Below are 16505 nucleotides of genomic sequence, written 5' to 3'. Positions count from 1 at the left end.
GTTGATTAAAATCTTTGTGTTTGGGAAAAAAATCAGTGATAAAAATACAGTTTAATAAGAAAGGATGCAGAATGAATCTGAACATTATTCTCTTATGGGAAGGGTATGGTGACTGAATCTGGGGTCTTATACATGCTAGAGAAGCACTCTACTACTGATGCCTTGGTCCTGGCTTCATTTATTAATTATAGGCTATAGGTATTTCAGAAGTAATTTCCCAAAAACAAAGTTATTTGTTTTAATGCAAATGGGCATATGCTGCTGAATTAATGCTATGTATCAACTCCAAAATCCACCTGAGTTACAACAATCAGCACTAATTTTCTGCTCATGAGCCAGCTTGACTGTAAAACACCTGTTTCAAGTCCAGATCTACTTTACACATCTTTCATCCCAGGACCCACTCTGAAAGGGAGAAGCAGTTATCTGGGACAACTCTTCTCACAGAAATTGTACATCAAGAATACTGGGAAAATTTCATTTCAGAAATGGCCTACTGTTACCTCCATCTCTATTAGCCCAAGCACATCATATAACCATGTCCAAAGTCAGGCAGGCATCAGTTTTTATCAAGAGGAAAGCTGGGGAATATTTGCATAGCAATAATTCTGTTTATAATACGTTCTGTGGGAAATTTCCAGAACAAGTTCATTGTGTTCACTATGGCCATGCAAACACAGCAAGGTGCTGATGAAGTAACTCATTGCTATCAAATTCTCACATGACAAAAAGCAAACAGGAACAGTAAATATGCCAATGACAGAATCAGGATGCAAAAACTTCTTAATGTACTGGCATAATAGACTAAGCTGAATACAATAGAATTTCACAAGAGTAAAAGTTCTGCTATATGTTCGACATAAAATGAGGTGACTTAATAGCAAGATAGGTAAAAGTCACAGTGGTTGCAGGTTAACCTCAGTAGCTGCTAATGTTATAAAAATGCCTTATAGTGTAATACCATTTGTATTGACAGTAATAAACATAACTGAATGCCTCGTCTACATGAAAGACATAGTAAAACTTGAAAGAAAAAAAGTAACATGAACAATTTGAGGCAATCACACCCAAAAGAATACACTGGCTCCAATTTGTGTGTCAATGTCTGGGGAATAATGACTAGAAACAGAATATGTGAACAGTTTTAAACTACATTTCTTAGGACAGAGATCTGAATAAATAACTGATTTGGGGACAAGGAAGATTAGGAACAGGGTATAGATCAATAAAAAGAAGAAACAAATATAAAAGTCTTCAAATTCCCTAAAATGCCTTCAGAGTTGATGAAATAGTAAATGAATTGTTAGAAGTTAACATACATCTGTTCAGCTGTGGTAGCTTTTCTGCAAGGGACTAGACAGTTAAGATTTTGGTTTTATAGGTCAAAGGGTCTCAGGGGCAACTACCCACCATTTAAAAAAATTGATAACATGTAAGCAAATGGTTGTGGCTAGCATATAATAAAACTTTACTCACAAAAGCAGGTGTCATGCCAGATGGCAACAGCTTGTCAAAATCTTTTCTATGTTGAAAAAATAAAAAAATAGAATGGATGCAAACAGAGTTGGACCATATCACCTTCATGCCATTCATTGCTCCAAAAAAATCCATAAAAGTACACAAAATAGGTAGGAAAACAACACAGTAAAGTGGATGGGTTAGAGACCAAATGCGCATATATGTATATGTATATATATATATATATATAATTTTTTATAAACATTACAATAGAAGGCTCTTAAATAGGTCCCTTTCAAGGAAGGACAGCAGAATGCTTAAAAAACAGAAATAGAAACAAAAGTACTAGTGCTCTCTATCAGGTGAACAGGACAGACACTAACTTTAATCACTGCCCTTAAAGAAGCCTTTCCAATCCACATGGGAACACAATGGAAATATCTTCAAATTGCCTTCTTAACGAGCAACACAACAAACTCCAAGCAAAGCAAAAGAAACTATGATTTGGTTTCACCAAAGGTCAGAAATTTCTATTCTATATAACAAATGAATCAAAACATTGCTTCCTTTTGCTACCACATACAAAGGTTTTGGTGGGTTTTTTTTTGTTTTTGTTTTTGTTTTTGTTTTTCAAGACTGGGTTTCTCTGTATAGTTCTGTCACCTGGAATTCACTCTGTAGATCAGGCTGGCCTCAAACTCACACAGATCCTCCTGGCTGTGCCTCCTGAGTGCTGGGATTAATGGTGTGAGGCACCACTGCCTGGTTCAACCTTGTACTTTTTATGTAACAGATGAGCATAGAAATTGAGAGGCATGTAGAACTATTGGGGGGGGGGAAGGGGTCTCTGTATAACAGCTCTGGCTGTCCTGGAACTTCATTTTGTATACCAGGTTGGCCTTGAACTCACTGAGATCCACCTGCCTCTGCCTTCCAAGTGCTGGGATTAAAGGCATGTGGCACCACTGATCAGTGCATGTAGAAACTTTTATAGCAATCTAAAATTAATTAGTTTTTCAACTACATATAATTAAAATATAAATCAAATCTAAAAGATATAATCACTTTTTTCATAATTTGTCACTTTATAATCATCTTAATTTTAATCAAATCTGTAATTTATAATTTAATTTTCAATTAAGGAAGCAATTTTTCATTTTAATCTCTAACTTATCTGGTCATCGTTGGTAAGGAATGATACACCTTCTCTAACTGAGGAAGCAAAAAAGAAACAAACAGTGACAATGGAACTGCTTTGAAGTCATGAAAACCCAAGGCCGTACTGTTTTACATATAAAGTATGATTGGTAGAGGGCTGTTATAACCACATTGTGCAATTTGCAGAGATGCCCTGACCATGAAACAAAGGTAGCATTTATGTAGAAAATGCAAACAAACAAATAAATTTAAGTTAAGAGCTACTAAATTATCAAACCAATAGAAGCAGATATTTGATGTTTCACATATAAATATTAGCATTTCTATACTTCTTATACAGGAGCTCTTGGGATACTACTACTATTTTTAAAACACACAGCCCTCACTTGCACTAGAGAAAAAAAAATCCACCAACATTAGTTATGTGAATATGTTGAGTGAATATGCAATCAAAAAATGAATTTTCAACATTATCAGTTTAAACCACCTGGGAACTGATCAATAACACTGATCCATAGAACCAACAAATTTCATAAAGCTTTTAGAAAAACTTAAAACACAATGATAACATGACAATTCCTTTAGTACATGTATGATTTGGTCATGAGGCTGTAAATTTTTTTTTCAGCTTTACTGCCACCAAACATAACTCCAAACTGAATAAGACAATGAATGATTAGATAATCGACAGATGTGGTTTGACGTTTAAGTTTAGGTTCTGTACAGCAGTGTATGCTGATAGTATAGTTGTAAGGACAGGAACCAGAAGGATCAGGAGTTTGAGGACAGCCTAGGCAGTGAGATCCTAAGAGCAGAGGTTGGGGAAGATGCTATGTATTATGTGTCTGTTTAAAGGTTATTTCTAGCTGGGTGGTGGTGGTGCATGCCTTTAATCCCAGCACTCAGGAATCAAAGGCAGGTGGATCTCTGTGAATTCAAGGCTAACCTGGACTACAAAGCAAGTTCCAGGAATGGCTCCATAGCTACTGGGAAACCCTGTCTCCAAGAACAAAAATAGATTATTTCTAGCCTTATAAATTTGGCAGAACATTTTCAATATTTTTCTCATCCATATATAATAAATTTATAAATATGTGATCTATTTTTAAACTGAGATATAATTTAAACCCGTGTTGAATAAACTGTTAGAAGTGGTTACTAATAAAAAAAAAAATTAATAAAGGGCTGGAGAAAAGGCTCAGTGGTTAAGAGCTTTCCTTGAGGAGCTGGGTTGAATTCCCAGCACCCACATGGCAGCTCACAACTGTCTGTAACTCCAGTTCTAGGATGGCACCAGGCATGCACATGGTACACATATGTACGTATGCAGGCAAAAATACCCATACACATAAAATAAAATTTTACAAAGATTAGCACTAATTCTGAAAACAACTGCTTCATTTGGAGGAATAAAAAGTTTAGCAAGTAATTTCTTGAGCTTGCTTTATTTTGCCCCTTCCCTCCAGTGCTGTGGATTGTAGCTAGTGTATTACATATGCATTTATTCTACTACTGAAGCTAAATTCATAGCTCTCCTAAAATTATGATTTTTAAAGGAAAGCACTAATGAAATCTGCCACTACCACAAATTATGCAGTTTATCACGTGAAACAGCAAAGATCAGCATACCTGGAGTGCAATGGATAAACCTTACCTTGGGAAAACCACCTTTTTGACCATGGTTATTTCCCCTGCCAATTAAGTCCTTGACATGTCTTTTAAATCTATTCTTCAATTCTCAAAATGTACTTCAGTCTGCTATCACTACACTAATGCTGTTAAAATAAAATACAGTAACAGCAGACATTATAGATACACATCACCTCTTAACAGTAGCACTGTTGTCAATCTAACCTAGATTAAATTAGTTCAAGAACCAATTTTATGTCATGTTAAAAATTTTCTATGCAGTTTCACTTTAGTGTGGTATAGAAGCATTTCTAAATAGAAAGCTGCCATTTCATTCAGCTTTTTTGTTTAATACTCTATAACAGCAACTGGAGCAGTGCTGTGACTCCCCATATTAATAGGTGCGCTGACTAGTCCTAATATCAACAAGATGGGATTGACAGTTACCTAGAAGACAATCTCTGACTCTTTGTGTAAGGGTGTTTCTAAAGAAGTTAAACTGAGGCAGGAAAACCAACCCTTTTAAATGTGGGCAGCACCATCCTATCAAATGCAATCCTGGATTCAATAAAAGAAAGCTAAGCATCAGTGTTCATTCATCTTTCTGTTGTCAACTGTAGACATTATGACAAGATGCCTTCCCTCAGAAACCATGCAACAAAATACAGTCTTTCTTCCTTAGGTTCATTTTGTCAGGTATTTTATTGCAGCAACAAGAAAAGTAATATAATAGGCAAGAAGAATCTTTTAGTAACAACATAAAACATTCTGCCCAATTCTTTTTTTTCCTACATTTATTGAAACATAAGTTGTCTATAAAATTTTAAAACTTTAAGCTGATAGTTAGATCTTTTAATGCAACTAACTCAATAATTCACCTTACTAGGTTTTCTAAAGTATCCATTTACCAGTTAGTGGGAAAGAATCCTTCAAAACAAACAGCTATTTTACACACAGGGTAGCAAATTACAGCCTCTGATTATTTTACTAAATCAAATTTGGAGCATGTTATATCCATTTGTTTCTCAACGGTCTATGGCTATTTTCTCCATTAGGAGAGATGGCTAATTTGGTAGTGACCACATGGTTTTCAGAGTATAAAATATTTACTGTTTGGTCCAATGCCGGGAAGGGCATTGGCCAAGCTCTGCTATGGATGGCTAAACATAATCCACTGGGATGACTTCTCATTTTTTTCCTTCCTCCAATTATTCATTAAAGTTAAGAAAGAGGTAATTAAACACCTGACCTCACACTGAAGATGAGAAAAGGTCAAACTTGGAGGCAGCCTTCTAGTTTTTCCACCTTCTCTTGAGAACCAGGGAAACCCCTCCCTCAGATTTTAGTTCCTCAGATCTTTTTTGTGTGTTTGTCTGCTTCTTTGGGACAGGAAACTCACTATGTAGCCTGGCTATATAGATCCAAGCTGACCTCAAACTCACAGAATTCTGCAATTAAAGGCATGTACCACTAAGGCAAGATATTCTTAAGATCTTAATTAAGATATGAAAACAGAATTTTCCAAAGTTCTAAACACCAAAAACCCTGGAGTCTTCAAAGTGGCCAAGAGTTCAGCAACTGCACTGGCATCTTCGTGTTTGGCCTCACATCTGTAGAGCCTTGCTTTAGACAGTGAAAGGCCTAAAATACATACTTAGGGTGGGAAGTGGCAAAATTACATGCAGAAAACCTCCATCCCTGTCTCAACAACTATGACTTCCAAAACAACCACACATGGAAGCAATTTCAGTCTAGAGCATGTCCTGGTTACAGAGGTTTGAAGTACCTGTTCTCCACTGTCATTTATTCCTACTCTTCAACAAAAACACAGTTGTCATAAACACATAAACTGTGTGTTCTTCATTTTTTGAGCATGTTTAAGGCCCTAGGTTCAGAACTCAGTATCATAAGATAAAGTCCAGCAGTGTATGCCTGTAACCCCAGCACCTGGGAGACAAATAGGAGAATCAGTAGTTCAAGGTATATATGGTATTATGAGGCCAGCACTGGCTTCAAACAAAACAACAATGAAAACACCTTTAATGGTCTGTCTCCTCGTATACTAAAATCTCTATTTTTCTATTTCTTATTCTAAAAGAATCAAAATAAAGTTTGATACAGATCATGGAATGAACACTAAATCAAGAAGAATCAAAATACACATAAAGGAGCTAAAGGGATTGCCCAATGGTTAGGAGCATCTGTTATTTTTGCAGAAGACATAACACAGGTTGGTTCCCAGCCCCCACATACTGGCACACAATCATTGGAAACTCCAGTTCCAGTTCCAGTCTGACCCCTCTCCTAACCTTCATGGGCACAAAGCACACACAGCTGGACATACATACATACATACATACATACATACATACATACATACATACATACAGGCAAAACAAGCATACACTTAAAATGAAATAAATGAATCTAAAAAACAATTCACACAAAAGGACAAAAGGTGTTGCAACTATAGAAATATATGTGTGCACAGCAAAAAAAACAAACAAACAAAAAAACAAACAAACAAACAAAAAAACAAGCCCTGATGTTATTTTTGCCTTCAGTTCATACAGAACTTGCTTTTGATTTGAGATAGGATCTTAAACTTGTAACCCAAACTGACCTCAAATTTGTGGTACTCCTACTACCTCAACCTGTTGAGTTCTAGGCTTACATATATGAACTAGCATACCTTTTTTATTCCACAGTTTTTATATACCTTACATTTATATCAAGAAGCAATAATCAGGGGCTGGAGAGATGACTCAGAGGTTAAGGGCCCTGGCTGCTCTTCCAGAGATCCTGAGTACAATTCCCAGAGACCACATGGTGGCTCACAACCATCTGCAATGAGATCTGGTGCCCTCTTCTGACATGTAGGCATACATGTAGACAGAACACTATATATATAAAAAATCTCTTTTTTTAAAAAAGTAACTTAAAAGAAAAAAAAAGAAACAATAATCAGCTGGGTGTACTACAATATTAGCACTCTAGAAGCTAATGGTTACAGTGCCCTATGAAACCAGCTTGGGCAACTCAAACCTGGGCTACATAGCAAAACACTATCTCACAAAATCATAAATAAAATAACCACTTAGAAAAAAGAGAAGAGTAATGAAGAATAATGAGGTCAGAAGATCTAGCCTGCTGAGGACATCAGTTCATATGGACTGCTTCAACTCCTCCAGAATCCCAAGCATCTGAATAAAACTGCTTTACTTCCCCACAAAAGAAAAAAAGCATCAAGAATTAAACAATATAGAAGATACTGTTGTGCTGATATACATTGGATTTTACTTGATACTTTCTCAATACATTAAACTCATCAATAGCTATCTATTTCAATTATTTTTAAGAAATTCTTTTGTGAAAACGTATGTCCAGAGTAGGTCATTACAGTCCTTTATAAATGAAAAACCTAGAAAATGGAAGGATATCCTGCTATTCTGGGAACAGTCCCACACTGATTAACACCTCTTAAATAATTTCCTATAATTTTTTTAAAAATTCTTTTACAATATACAGTTAATACAAATTCTTACAAGTTGCTAACAAGTATAATCTGTATTTGTTTTTAAATTTTCAACCTAGAACAACAGTGCTAGAATATTTTGAGCATTTATACCACAGAAATGATGTATCAACAAGTACTTGGGTTCTGCCTTTCATAAACTATGGTCTGTAAGAAGTGAAAACATGACCCCTCCACATGGTCAATTTTGCCCCTCGCTGAAGTCTTCCAAGTACTTTCAAAGCAAGCAATACTTGGGATATCTAATGGTACAGAGGAATTTGCCAACAAAAAAACAACAATAGAATGTGAACTGAGAGTTATAAGTAGAAATGAACTCTTTCCTCTGTGAATTGCTTTTGGTTACTGTGACATGTCACAGTAGTAGAAACCCTAACTAGGACACATGGGCTCCAGGAGTCAGACTCTGGTTGTTAGGCTTGTACAGCAAATGATTTTACGTGGTAAACTATCTTGCCTGACCCAAACTTTGATTTAAGTAATTTATAAATCTTCTTTTTAGGATCCAATTCTGTTATCCACACAATGAATCACCTTTTATCAACTTTTAAAGTACTAAATATAATTTAGCAGAATTATGCTCTTAATTTTCATAAAACTAATAAAATGAATCAAACATTGACTCAAGACACTTGTTTTATAATGAAGTGTTAATAAAATGTTGTTTGTTCAAGCAAATATTCTTTTCACTGGCCTAAACATTACAATTCAATGAGTTGTTAAGTAAATATGAGCACATGGTTTCTTAAGCTAATATTTGAGAGTAAATAAAAATTGATTATCTTCAAAGGGTTTATAATCAAGTACTATAAATACATATACATATACAAATATATATACATACAAATACATATACAAATGACTATAATATGAGTTTCTTGGTCAGAATTTTATGCTAGCAACATAGCAAGTCATGAGAATCAATTTGTACTAGTAATAATCAGGGCAGAAAGACCTGGCTATGTGGCTATGACAATCAGGGTTAATTACTATAGAACATGGTATACCTGTTTATGTACATTGAGACCCTCTGCTTTGTTTGGCTTAATTCCTTACCCAAAATGTATCTTAGATATTTTGAAGTTTTATGTATTAGAAATTTTAACTGTTAAAAGTGGAATTCTGGCAGGTGTTGGTGGTCAACACCTTTAATCCCAACATTTGGGAGACAGAAGCAAGCAGATCTCTGTGAGTGAGAGGTCAGCCTGGTCTACAGAGTTCCAGGATAACTAGGGCTACACAAAGATACCCTATCTCAACAAACAAACAAACAAACAAACAAACAACCTAAAAAGTGAAATTCTAGAGAATAAATGTTTTCTAAGTTGAGAATATAGCCTGATTAAGAATATGGTGTGATTATCAGTTGTGTTACTGGCTTTGTAAGTTTAGACTTTAACTATCCTATGCTTCAGTTTACCAGTCTATAAGATAGGATAATAATGAGAATGCCATGTAGAATTATGTTTCTTGTTAAATAAGCTTTCTCATGAATAGAAAGAGTTCATTTCTACTTAAAACTCTCAGGTCACATTCTATTGTTGAGGGAAGTCAAGGCAGAAACTGAAGCAAAAGCCACAGAGAGCTGTTGCTTACTGGCTTGTTCTCCATAGCTTACTCCAGGACTCTAGGACCACAGGCCCAAAGTGGCACCAACCACAGTGATCCCACATAAATCATTAGTCAAGAAAATGCCTCCACAAGCTTGCAGGGCATTTTGTCAATTGAGGCTCCCAATGTCCCAATGACTCTAGCTTTTGTCAAGTTGACCCCCCCCAAAAAAAAAACAAACAAAAAATGCAAAAACCTAACCAAGCCACCATGGAATGAGAACTGACTCCTGAAACTTGTTCTCTGACTTCCACACTCACACACATATCACACCCACATATACATACACAGGTACACATACAATAAACTTTAACATTTTAAAGAATAAATGTATATTTTATTTAAATGATTAATTTATAAGAATATTAAGCTTGGCAATGGTGGTACACACCTTTAATCCCAACACTCAGGAGGCAGAGCAAGCACATTACTGTGATTTCAAGGCCAGTCTGGTTTGCAAAGTGAGTTCTAAGACAGCCAAGGCAACACAGAGAAACAAAATGAATAAACAAACACTAAAGAAAATATCATCTTTGGGCTGGAGAAATAAGTTTGGAGCAAGTATTGTTCTTCCAGAGATCTGAGTTCAATTCCCAGCACCCACATCAGGGAATCCCAGCACCCCAGCTCCAGGGAATCTAACACCTCTGACCTCCATGGACACCCACAATCGTGTATACATTCATGTATGTATGTATACACACACAACTAAAACAAATCTTTAAAGAATATTAAGGGGGGGCTAGAGAGATCGCTCAGCAGTTAAGTAAACTAGACACTCTTCCAGAAGACCCAGGTTCAATCCCCAGTACCCACATGGAAGCTCACAACTGTATGTAACTCCAGTTCCAGGGCTCTGAAACCCTCACACAGACATACATGCACCAAAGCACGTAAAATAAAAATAATTTTTAAAAAGAATATTAAGGAGTAATTTACAATATAGGAACAACTGTTGTTTCAATTTTTGGTAATAAGGTGGTTATTTTATGCACAGAAGACTTATACCTGCATGTGTGTATAAGCATTTCCTGTGTTCAGATCAGAAGGTGGAATCAGTTTCCCTGACTAGAATTACAAGGTTGTAAGGCACCATGGGGGTTCTGGAAATAGAACTAGTGCTTTTCACCAATGAGCCATCTTCTCCAGACCTCCCAAAACACACATTTTTAATACGTTTCTTAAATGAAGAGTAAGATTTTTATCAATTTTTTTTTTTTTTTTTTTGGGCGAGGGGAGGGAGTGGTTGAGACAAGGTTTCTCTGTGTAGCTTTAGAGCCTCTCTTGACACTTGCTCTGTAGACCCAGCTGGCCTCAAACTAAAGAAATTGGGCCTGCCTTTGCCTCCCAAATGTTCAGATTAAAGGCATGTGCCACCACCGCCTGGCAAGATTTTATCAACTTCTACTCTAAATGGTGACATCTAAACAGAAGAAAGTATCCTTCATTTTTCACACACCCAGTGTTTAGCACTTACAATGTGCCAACTACTACACTAAGTGCTAGAAAAGTTCATAAGCAAAATGGAATACTGCATGCCAGGATTTTATTACACGTGGGGAGTACAGCATACTCATTCACACAGAATGCTTCCTAGGAAGTGTTATGGTCCCCTTTTTTGAGTTATTTTTATTTTATGCATATAAGTGTTTTGCCTACATAGATGTGTACTATGTGAGTTCCTAGTGCCTGAGACAGTCAGAATAGGGTATCAGATCACCTAGAAGTGGTGTTACAGATGGTTATAAACTGCCATGTGGGTGTTGGGAATCAAACCTAGGTCCTCTTAACCACTGAACCATCTCTCCAGCCCATAGTGCCCTTTTAAATTAAAAAAGAAAAAGAAAAAAACAATGAGTGAATGTTAGTCTTTATTGGTAGTTACCTCATTTTCTGGGAGGGCTTAAAAGTGGTAATCATTCAGTGGCTTTATTTGCTTACTCTACTTGAAGCTATTAATAGACAGGAATTGGTGTTCTCAACATTCTGAATCTCTAGATAAAATTCTAAAGCTCCTGAAACTTCCATGAGAAATTTCTGGTGCTTCCTGGTTTCAACTATTTAACAATCTCAGGGGAATAAAATGGTACAGTTTAGTTTAGAGTCTAGTCTCCGGTTAAAATAAGAAATACAAACACACCAAAATTATATAGAACTTAGGATTTAGAATAGGCAGATACTGAAGGTTTGTCCAATTTCTTTTTTGCTCAGAATTTACAAAGTTAAATTGTAAGATAAAGACAAAAATCTATAGATAAAAAAGACTGCCACTATTAGAAAGTGACCTCTGGAGTTTACAGACAGACTGACAGAGAGAGAGAGAGAGAGAGAGAGAGAGAGAGAGAGAGAGAGAGAGAGAGAAGAGTACAGGTTTTTAATCAGACGCTAGGGCTCAAACTGTGTCAAGGCCAATTTTCTGAACCCACATCTTCAATTTCAAAGTAACATAAAAGTCCAGATCTGATGTCAGTGTAATAATGTTAAATACAGTAATGGTGACTGAAGAAATGCCTCTGAGGTTAAGAACACGTACTACTCTTGCAGAGGACTTGAGTTCAGTTCCCAGCACCTACATCAGGCAGTTCACAACTGCCTGTAGCTTCAGCTCCAGAAGACCCAATTGCTCCCAGAGATCCTACACACATAATTAAAAATAAAACATAAAAAGTAAGTCTTAAGGCTGGAGCGTTGGCTCAGAGGCTAAGAACACAGGTTTGTTTTACAGCATCTACCTGGTGGCCCACAATCATCTGTAACTCCAGTTCCAAGGGACCTGATGCCCTCTTCTAACTTCCATGGGTACCAGGCAAACATGTGCTGCTCATACATACATGCAGGCAAAACACCTTCTACATAAAACAAAATAAATCTCGTTGGGTGTGGTAGCACACATCTTTAATCCCAGCATTCAGAAGACAGAGGCAGGCAGATCTTTGTGAGTTCAAGGCCAGTCTGGTCTACAGAGCTAGTTCCAGGACAGCCAGAGTTAAACACAAAGAAACCTTGTCTCAAAAAACCTAAATAAATAAATAAAATGGCAGTGACCAGATATACCCAAATAATGTGATTACCACCACAACTTATGAGTTAGCATATCCACCGTTCAATGACATTGTACAGGGAGCTACACTAACAAGTTCAAACTGTATCTGGATAGGAAAATCATAGTGAGTATGATTTTGATTCCACAGATCTGCTAAAACAAAGCTCTTCTAACTAGTTGCTTTCAAGACAAGAGAGTTTATGTTTCCCCAGTGCCAGAGGTTGGAAGTCCAAAACTGCAGCCCTCTCTATATAATGGATGATTCTGTTTGGGTATTGGCATATGAGATTAGCCAGTAATCATTAGCAGTTAAACTGTATTAGCTAAGATAACTGTATTAGTTAAGCATAGACCCACTTTATGACAATTCCTGCCCCTCATATGGGCAGATTATAGGTCCAGTGCTATATTGGACATATGCAAGTTATCCTGAGGAAGAAAGGGTGTTCAACAACATAAACATAAACTGGACTCTGAATACAGAGCATTTTCACTTACCCATTCACTTTTAATAGACTTATTGAGTTCATATGTGGATTAAATAGCACTTGAACTGAACCCTCACAAGATAGAAAATAGCTTCTTTAAAAGAGTCCCAAAAACACAGACTAAATACTAATAATTCAAGTAAAAGCAAATAGCAAATCTGTTGCTTTGCTACAGAAAGCTTCTTAGCAGCAGCAAAATAAAGTAGACCTAATGCTCATCTGATCTGACAAGAAATAAAACAACTAAGCATTCATATTTAAAATGTAAGATGATCATAGCAGGAAGCATCAAAAGATAGAGATAACATTTCACTCTTTAAAGTTTTTTTAAGCTTTACATACAGATTATAATATCCAAATGTATTAATACACAGGAAATGTACATAACTTAGAAATAAAAATATGACTCTATCACTTAAAAATCTTCATTGACAGGCTATACAGTCAAAATATGGATATTGGGAGTACAGTTCAGTGGCACAATAACTGTCCAGCATTTGCAAGGCTCTGGGTTGAATTCCAAGAACCACCAAAAGAAGGAGAATGAGAAAAAAATGATGATAGGGGTGGGAAGAGTCAATCACCACTCAGATAATCTTACAAAAGACAAGAAGAAATACCTGCTAAGAACGATAAACTCTAAACTCTGAAAGGGCAAATAAAATGATTCAATTTATGTAAACTATTCAGAATGGGGAAATATACAGACTGAAAGTATGTGATGTGTCAAGTGCTGAGAAGACAGACTATGGGGAACTACTATCTAACACAGTTTCTGTTTAAAGTGACATAGATATTCTGGATATAATAGTGACAGTTGTATAACATCATAAATATACATGAATTCACTGAACAATGCACTTCAAAATGGCCTAAATGGGAAATTTTGTCATATATACATTCTACCATTTCTCTCCCCAAACAACCCTCATCAAATTCACTTGTCAATTCATCTTACATGCCTATTAAGCAGTCTGATCCATGAACTTACTTATTGAGTACCTTAAAACAGCTAATTATATTCCCAAGTTATATGAATAGACTGTGTCCTTTCACTTTACTGGAATATCTGCTCCACATAAAATGATAAAACTGAGTTTCTGAACTCAAAAACTGAAGTATCGGCATTCCCACAAACGACATCAAGAGATGTGCTCCTGCTGGATAAGGCAGATCTGAGTTTCAGGCCAGCCTGATCTATATAGTAAGTTCCAGGACAGACAGGACTATGTAGAGACTCTGGACACAGAGAGAGAGAGAGACAGAGAGACAGAGACACACAGAGAGACAGAAAGATTGACTGATTTCAACACCCCTCACCCAGCATGCTTGGAGACTGTAGCTTATTGGAATGCTTACCTAGCACGAAAACCCAGTTCAATCCTCAGCACCACAGAAAGAGGACGAGAAACAGACAAATGTGGTGGTATACATCTATAATTCCAGTTCTCAAAGGCTGAGGCAAGAGGATCATAAATGGGAGGCCAAACTAGGCTACAGAATTACAGCCAGGCAAGTTTGGGCAATGCAGAAAAGAACCTGTCTCAGAAAACCTCAATAAGCCAGACACACACCTTTAACCACAGCTCTCAGAAGGCAGAAGCAGCTGGGTCTTTGTAAATTCAAGGCCAGTGTGGCCTATACAGGAGACTTTGCCTCAAAAAAAGAAAAGAAAATGCTACACAAATAAACAGAATCTATTCTATGAAAATAAACTGTACATTGAATTCTATCAGTGTTTTTTTACAGAGAAAACACTACCTATATTCCTAAATGTAATCTTTTTCAAAACTTATTTTTTGTTTCCCAAGATTCTTAAGTTCATCTATAATCAACAGTGAAAGAAAAGAAAAAAAAGTATGATGATGGCAAATTTGTTTCTTCAACTTCATTTGAATGAATTAATTTAGCACTTCAGAGTTCAGAGTGCTATTTATGACATGATAAAACAATTTAGTTTTACCCTATTTTATTGCCATTATTAGAAATAATTACATTTTCCATTCACTTAATAAACATTCACTGAATATTTAAAAACATAATAGAATAGTAAATAATATGACATGCACAAGAAGCTATGACTGGGACACAGTAGAGTTCTCAAATCTAGAGCCGCAGATGACATCTTAAGGCAGGCTGACACTTTATCTGCACATTGAATGTCACCAGGTTGGCCTGCAACTCAGAGATCCTCCCACATATGCATCCCAAATGAAAGAAATGCACCACCACACCAAGATATATATCTCAAAATGTGTGCACATAACCAGTATAATACCTAATAGGAAGGTTTTCCAGGGTAAAAAATGAGAGATGGCTAAAGCAGTCTTCAAGATACATATTTTGGGAGCTGAAGACAAGACTGCAAGGTTAAGAGTACTTGTTGCTTTTCCAGAGGACCTGAGTTTGGTTCCCTGCAATCTACATGGCAATCCACAACCATCTCTAACTCCAGTTCCAGGGGATCTGATGCCCCTTTATGGCCTCCACATGCACCAGACATGCATACAGTGCACAAACATATACATAAAATAAAAATAAAGAAAAAAGAAAAATAGTTTTTATCAAAATTTATTAGTTAAATAATTTTCCATGATAACAGCTGTTCTTTGGACTTGTCTCGTTTTTATAGTAGAATTAATAATCATTTCTGGCTTTTTTTTTTTTTTAGGTTATATACCAGCCAGAAGTATAATTTCTAATCAATTTCCAAAGTCATTACAACTACCATCACTAAGGCTCCATAAAACATGACAAATTAGTTGAGTGTAGTGACTCACACTTATTATCCCACTCTTGGGAGAACTGTGACAGGGAGACTACTGCGAATACGAGGCAAGGCTGGGCCAGTGAATTGGGCCAGGCTGAGCTACAGTAAAAGTTCTTATCTCAAAAGCAAAGTTTCCTGGTTGTGCTTTTTTTTTTTTTTTTTTTTTTGTTAACTATTAACAGTTTAAGAACTCTGGCAATCATGCCAGGTTGTGGTGGCACACACGTTTAATCCCAGCACTGGGGAGGCAGAGGCAGGAGAATCTCTGTGAGTTTGAGGCCAGCCTGGTCTACAATGCTACACAGAGAAACCCTGTCTCAAAACAAAAACCAAAAAACCAAAAAAAAAAAAAAAAAAAAAAAAAAAAAAAAAGAAAGAAAGAAGGAAAGAAGGAGGGAAGGAAGAGAGAAAGGAAGGAAGGGAAGGGAAGGGAAGGGAAGAGAAAGGAAGGGAAGGGAAGGGAAGAGAAGAATTCTGGCAATCTGAAAGCAATGACTCTTGCTTTCGATGATGAAAACTCATAGGAACAGAAAGGATAGGTTTACCTCTCTCTCTCTCAAATAATCCTTGACCAATAGAAAAAGTCTTGATATATTAATCATATATTGTATCAAAACCTTGTTTATGGGACTGGAGAGATGGCTCAGCAGTTAAGAGCACTCACTGGCTGCTCTCCCAGAGGACGCAGGTTTGATTCCTAGCACTCATGTGGCAGCTCACAAGTGTCTGAAATCCATTCCAGGGGATTCAACACCCTCACAACAGACATATATGCAGGCAAAACATCAATGTGCATAAATAAAAAATCATTGT

At 36.5% G+C, this 16505-nt stretch overlaps 1 protein-coding gene and 1 pseudogene across 2 annotated transcripts in view; both read right to left on the bottom strand.

The window, feature by feature from the left end:
- The window catches only part of Fchsd2 (FCH and double SH3 domains 2), a 182029-nt gene that overhangs the window by 128934 nt on the left and 36590 nt on the right, over positions 1–16505 (bottom strand). The gene's annotated exons all lie outside the window — the stretch shown is intronic.
- On the bottom strand, positions 4168–4322 carry LOC127228978 (uncharacterized; annotated as a pseudogene).

Source organism: Phodopus roborovskii, unplaced genomic scaffold (genome assembly GCF_943737965.1).
Source record: "Phodopus roborovskii unplaced genomic scaffold, PHOROB, whole genome shotgun sequence".
In the NCBI taxonomy this organism is placed as follows: Eukaryota; Metazoa; Chordata; class Mammalia; order Rodentia; family Cricetidae; genus Phodopus; species Phodopus roborovskii.
This window is presented reverse-complemented; position numbering and strand designations above follow the sequence as displayed.